We start from the raw sequence: 7,118 nt of genomic DNA, 5'->3' as shown, positions 1-7,118 counted from the left end.
AAGCCCCATTCACTCTCACAATGTACTGTCTTTGTCTGAGGCAGCTACAAACACAGAGATGATCCGTGACATTAAAAACTCGGGTCGTCTCTTTATGTAATTGTGTTCCTGCGCGGAACCAAAATGATTTATTCATGACAACTCAGTCTCATTGTATCATCATTTATCCAGCAACAAAGCTTGGATACAGTGTTGTCTGTAATAGTATTAAAATTAGGAATTGTTGTAGAGGTACAATAGAATATTAGAGCTGGCAGTGGCAGCTTAAGTAGTAGAAGGTTGTTAGCCGTAAAACAGGCCATCCATGCCTGGATTGATGGACTTTTTAATTTCCCATTATTTGTGTAAATATCAGAAATGTATATGTACGTTTAAAGGTACAATATAATAGGAATTGAGACAACTCTAAAAAACAAATAGGGGGCAGCATATCACATATCAGGTCATTCTGCTGCTAACTGCTGTTAGTTTAGTTAGTTGTGTCGCTGACTTAGCAGTTGTATTAGCTCACTGAATATGAAATGGGCACCACAACTGTAGTCGGGCGAGCAGGCAACGGAAGCAGTGAATATAATAATAGTAGCTAACCATGAAAGGGCAAACTATTATCAACACTTGCTGTCACTTTTTGAGCCTTTGAGTCTGTCAGCACTCTGCAGAATGTAAATTCAAGACAAATTGGACCTTGGAGCTCTGATTCGAGCTGCTTTTGTGGCCACCTCCGCTTGGTACATATTCTTCTATTCCGTGTCCCTGAAGTGCAAACGCATTTCAACATCCACCGCACAAGCAGTCGGACTAATCCTGTTTGCTGCCTAATTGATACCAATGAGAGGGAGGGTGATTGGATTGTGAAACAGAGAAAAAAAAGTCAGTTGTGGTTACTTTTCCTCTGTGAAAGGTCCCCCCCCCTTATGGTCAACCAGAGATGTAATTACGCTTACCAGTGTGGGAGCAGGGGAGTCTCTAAGACTGATGCATTGTAGATGAGCTGGTCATTAAAGACTGTGTGCATGCATTTAGCTTTACATTGATGAAAATGTCTTATATTGCGTTAGGAATAAATACAGACTGTTTTTATTGCTGCAAGTTTCCCGCTGATTTCTTGTTGCTTGGTTCATATTGTTCTTTTCCAGCGACACGGAACTTGTGCAAACGCATTTTGAGTTGCCTCTTTAGTTTTTTCTTTTTTTATTCTGACATATAGGGTTACATATAATTGACCATATTTATGTTCAAATATTGTCAAAACAAAGAACAATTTCACAATAAATGTATTTGTTTATAGAAATATATGTTGAGGCCTGTTTTTTTTTTTTTTTTTATCAAATCACAGAAATTATAAAACATAACTGTGAACTATCATACCTCAGCCTTGACCTGTCCAAACAAAATCATGTTTTTTCACCTGAGGCACCTCACCTCAAGTTTTTAGTTAACTGATCAGATGCGTGTGTGAAGGGCTCAGTGTAGCTCCTGCTGTTACCTTGAGACAGTTGAAAACCTGTTAAGAGTGTTGTCTGGAGAGCAGGCAGCTGCACCGCCTTTCACTGAGAACAGGGAGATAAGCAAAGCATCCCCGTGGACACCCAGCTTAAAGGATTCTCCGCTTCTCATCTTTGGAAAGACGTTTTCCATTTCAAAACTCTGAGAGAGCCGAGCTGAGTGAAGAGTAATGTGTATTTTCTGTTTAGGAGGATGATCGTCTCTTTTAAAAAGGGGTGTGTGGCTTGCCTTAAGCACCACAGCCAATCGCTTACTAATTGAAAAGTAGCGGACACACAGATGATTTCAGGGGTGTTGCAAGATGATTAATATGAAAAATACATTTCTAATATATTAATGGTGTTTGTGACTTGAATATTTTATACAATAATGAATATCTGCAGCTTCCAGGCTTTAAAATGATTACTTATATCCTTGAGTTAGTACTATAATATAGAAATACCAGATTAAAAATCCATATATTTATACCGGACACTGGAAACAGTCTTCTCTCTAGTGAGTAACAACCAGATATGTTTCGCTCTATTTGTATTAACCCTGAAAAGGACCTTTTGATGGACCAGAACACAATCATTAGCAGCTGGACCCAAGACCAAATGGACTCCAGAAAGGTTTTGTTGATTTATTGCCACCAGTTTGTTTTCAGACCAGTTGCCTATGTTTCCTCTTCCAGTTTAAACTCAATAGGAAAACCAATTATTAATACAAAATGTAATGATACATTACCTGGTACCTAAAATCTTCCATTCCCTGTTTCATTTAGAGTCAAATAAATTTTTTGTTGTTGTTATTTTTGACATGTGACCTCAAAGAACAAAATAGTGAGATAGAAAACTGCACTGGTTCCAGAAGTGTCATTTTAATGATTTTCTCAATGTTCCATAACACGGAGCTGGAGCCAAGAGGCCAAACTTTGCACTTGCAGTTGGAACAAGGCAAAGTTGAAACACAACACTGGTTTCTTTTAACCATGAGGGCAACATTTCCTGAATCCTAACCAAGTGCTGTTAGTTGACTAAACTTAATCAGACTTTAACCACAGAGGTTACAGATCAGGAATCTTCTGTAAGTCATTTTAGAAGGTTCTGTCAAACAATATATTTTTACTTTACTGTCCAATTGGGGAAATTCATTTTTTCACTCTTGTGATAATTTTTACACACACAGAAACCTTTAACCTATATTAGATTGAAGGTCTGATGCCCCTTTGGGTGTAGATAATATTTCCCATTGACCTAAGACACTGACCCTTTTCAGGTCCGCTGGGTTTATGGGGTTCACTTCTGCCCGATATCAACACTGGGAGCTTTGTCTCTGTAACCTCTAACTAACTACACTGTAACTATTATTAAGGCTGTTCTCACCTTCAACATCACCTCAGTAATATACAACATTGTTTATAACTTTAAATTATAAACTTTATAATTTAATTATTATAATTGTGATGCTGTTAGGTCATATCCTCTTTCAAATTGCATGTAAGAGTCATAATGTCTTTATCTGAATACTTTTGGGTCTTAAATATACAGAAAATAACCAAAATAACATAATTAAAACAGACATAATGCAAAATTTTTACAGCTGCACTCATGGACCACTTCGCTTTAGAAAGATGTTACTAAGCATTTAACTTGAAGTCAAGTTATTCTCTCTTCATATCCAACTATCACATTACAGCGCTGCCCTGATGACACTTCACTGGCAGCTGTGCTATTTATATTTTTTATTGTTGTATGTCCCCCTATAATACCGCTGCTGGCACTGCTAAATTTGTTATCTTTTTATCTGCTGAACAGGCAATTTAAGAGGCGTCAATTATGCTAAAGATAAAATCTGGAGTCCGCTCCTCCTCGTGAACAAGTGGCATTCATAAGGCTGAAAAGAGTGAACAAGTTTGTGCAGTTTGGATGTTTCTGATTCTGACTTGGTATACTATTTCTCAGGATTAGAACATACAAATGTTCTCACATGAGGCCCAATATCTACAAGTTTTACTTTAGTAGACCTCGCCTCAAGGGTCCATTTGAGCCTGTAGCCGTAAACTGATAATCTAAAGACCTTCAAATGATGAGGAGGATGAGGCCACTTTACACACAAGGACTGCCGTCGATTCAAGATTCACAAAGGGTTCTCAAGCTGCATTTGTGGGCGACAATCAATAGACGTCTCCCGAGTCCACCACTTTCTGCGTCCAGGGATCTTCTCTCAGCCTCTCTACTCTTGATTGACCGTGACTACATTGAAATTCAAGCTCACGGCTGACTACATAATCAAAATATGAGCAGCATTATGCCTGAGAGATGTAACATGCAGAACGGTTGTTTTCATTTTACTGCCGGTAAATCTGTATTTTTCACAATTTCCTTTAACTTCTTTGCACAGTACCTTCATAAAACGTCATAAAAATTAGAGGTAGAATTAAACACGTCTTGATGAGATGATCGCAACTTGAAAAATAATAACTGCACATTATAATTATGCTCAGTTAAGGTTAGATCGTCTTTAAAAACAATGTAAATCTTAATCACTTGTCACTAATATGCAAATTAGCGCATGATGCTACAGTTGATTGCCACCTAACCCATAAATAGTCAACTGTATCACCAAGTTTCTGTAGGTGAGCAAATCTTCTACACATGCTGCAAATCCAAGAAGTGTTTACATGACGTTGTAGACACACATAACAACTGGTGAAGGAAGAAAAGGTGAAATCTTATCTCCTCTCTTCAGCTCCATCCTCCCGTCACCTCCTCTGCTTTCTTATCTTACTGCCCTTCATGCCTTCACTCCTGTCGTTTTCTCTCTCCTTTATCTTCCTTCCCTCTCCTATTTCTTTCCCTCCTCTGGTCTCCTGATCTCTCCTCAGTCTCCTACTTCTGAGTTCTTTCTCTCTCCTTCCTCTCCTCTCCTCCTGGTGTAAGCGGTTTTGAGAGACGTTGTTGACCAGCAGCGTTGCTCCCAGCGACAACTCCTCTAAATTGACAGGAGGCCCCTGAGATCTCTGCAGTTACTGCAGCAACAGACACGGGAATGGATTGTGGGTGTGAACGTGTGTGAGAGAAACCAGACAGCTGTCAGTCTGGTGAGAGGTTTCTATAAAATACAAAGAAAGAGACACAAAAAGAGAGTGCTTTATATATTTGAAATGGAAATGAAATTTAAAGGTGAGACGGAAAGGAGATGACAGTTTAGATTAAAAAAAAGGAAGCATAGGAGAAATGACTAAACAAATACTGTGGTTAGTAGTAAAATATGTTGTCTTATATGTTATAGGAACTACCTTAAGAATACCTTTGTTGGTAAGAAAACAGAAAAGTAATTAAATTAAATAATTAACTCCCTTGATAAAAACAACATTTTGGGAAATAGTTTTATTTTCTTTCTTTCCAAGCCTGGAATCAATTAGCTTAGTTAGCTTAGCTTAAAGACAGGAAGCAGAGGCACAGGTGAGCAGTGTTGTCTAAATTTCAAACATAGGGCAGCATCTCTTAAATTGATTAACTATACGCATCTTGTTTATTTAATCCATACGTAAATTAAAATTTAAAAAGTAGTTAATGCACAGACATGACATTGATATCGATATTGAAATATCAAATGTTTTAAAAATATACTCCGCCATTTTGCTTCTTAGCATCCTATTGCACCAGCAAATGCTAAAATGTCCGTTGACTGTTGTTCAAAGTTAAACACAGTTGAGTTTCAAACACAACCAAAGTGACCTGACAGGAAGGTTTTAAAGGTCTGGGGACCTGACTGGGGGGTATGATGACAGAGAAAATGTTTATATGTTGACAATAAGTCTGGGAAAATGTGTGTTTCTGTCCATTTTCAAGACAACATTAAATACCAATGACATCTCTGCAAGACATGTTGTGTCAACTTATGTGGAAAATAAGTGACAGAGAGAGCCGGCAGCTCACAGTGAATGCTCTTTTTTTATTAAGACATGTATTCCAGGGCTTGATTGGTTTTTTTGCCTCATCAACATTACAGACATTCAGAGCAAACATTCTCCATGGCGATGTGCAAAAACAGCATATGAAAGGAAAACTGGTACATTCTCATTTACTGTTGGCTTCCAATGCAACTGGCTGACCTTCAGATGGAGACATAGACACTGTTTTTTGTTTATTTTCTTTTTTTAACTCTTCCGAAAACACAAACACCAACAAGCTCAGGTCATTTCATTGATTTTTAAACAAAGAAGAAAAAAGGAAACGTTCAATTTACCAGCATACAAGGCCTGAGTGTTAAACACTCAGTGGGCTAATTATGTCGCTGCTGTCCTCACCAGGTTGTTGTGACTTGATTTATTAACTCCAGCTCTTATGGATGTAAATTCATATATCTGCACAAAAATTTGGGATGTTTAGAACACCTCATATACAAAGCTTGTTGAATTATTCCAATGAGTATACATTTCAATATGTTCTCTTATTTTATCTGCTACACATTTGTACATTTGAAACAATAGTTATATGTAACCTAGCCGTCTAAACAAACTACTTGTCACTCTAATTAAGCCTAATTTTAACAAAGATACCTAGATTTGAGGTTAAAGGTTCAGTATTGACCTTAACAGCAAAACAAACTCAGGTCATTGCATTGATTTTTACCGCTTAAACAAAGAGGAAAAAGGAAACTTTCAATGTACCAACACATAAAAGGCCAGTGCTATATTTGTTAAACACTCAGTGGGCCAATTATGTTGCTGCTGTCCTCACCAGGTTGTTGTGACTTGGCCACACCTGGGGTTGATTTAGTAACCTATTAATTTATTAAGATACCTTGATTTGAGGTTAACGGTTCAGTATTTAACTTAAAAACAGCAGGTTTAATAAACAAATTGTGCTGCACAGCACCAAACTGAAATTCCATAATTGACAACTGAGCGAACTCCTCAGTGAAGGCCACAAAGTGTGGCTGGGACCCCTGCAAATTTCGAATAAAGTGGACCTTGTGCTTAGAGTTTTTATCAAACTATAAATAACTTAAGAATTTCCACTTCCTTTTCATTATTATTGTTATTATTATTATTAATTATCTTTCTTAATTAATACAATATTACAATTTTTCAAAAGAAACAAAATCACATACCAAAAAAATGACTAAATATGTTAAACTACTAACAAAAAATAATGCAATAATTAAAGTTTGACAGCACAGAGAGAGAGAGAGCCATGAGTTCATTAGCATAGCTTAGCATAAAGACTGGAAGCTGTGAGAAAAAGCAAGCCTGGCACTGTCCAAAGTTTAAAAAAATATGCCTAGCAGCACCTCTAAAGTTCACTAATTAACATGTTGTATCTCATGTTAATAAACTTGTTCACAAACTGTAATGTAAAAACAACTATTTGGGGTTTTAGGAGCAGTTACATTCTGTGACGACAAGGCTCCCAGATGTCACTGCACCGCCGGCTGTAAGAAATAATTCCAACACCTTAAATTTGTAGAACCACACATTGCCCTTTTTTACATTTCCACGGCATATGTATGGGTTAAACAAACCAGATACATTGTGTTAAAATGTTAGCTGTAGAGGTGTTTGTATATCGTAATTTTTAAACACTGGACATAGCCTGGCTAGGTGTTTCCCACTGCTTCCAATC

Source organism: Micropterus salmoides, unplaced genomic scaffold (genome assembly GCF_014851395.1).
Source record: "Micropterus salmoides isolate LMB-PRFRI ecotype aquatic unplaced genomic scaffold, ASM1485139v1 Ms_hic_scaffold_5, whole genome shotgun sequence".
NCBI lineage: Eukaryota > Metazoa > Chordata > Actinopteri > Centrarchiformes > Centrarchidae > Micropterus > Micropterus salmoides.
Note: the sequence above shows the minus strand (reverse complement) of the source record.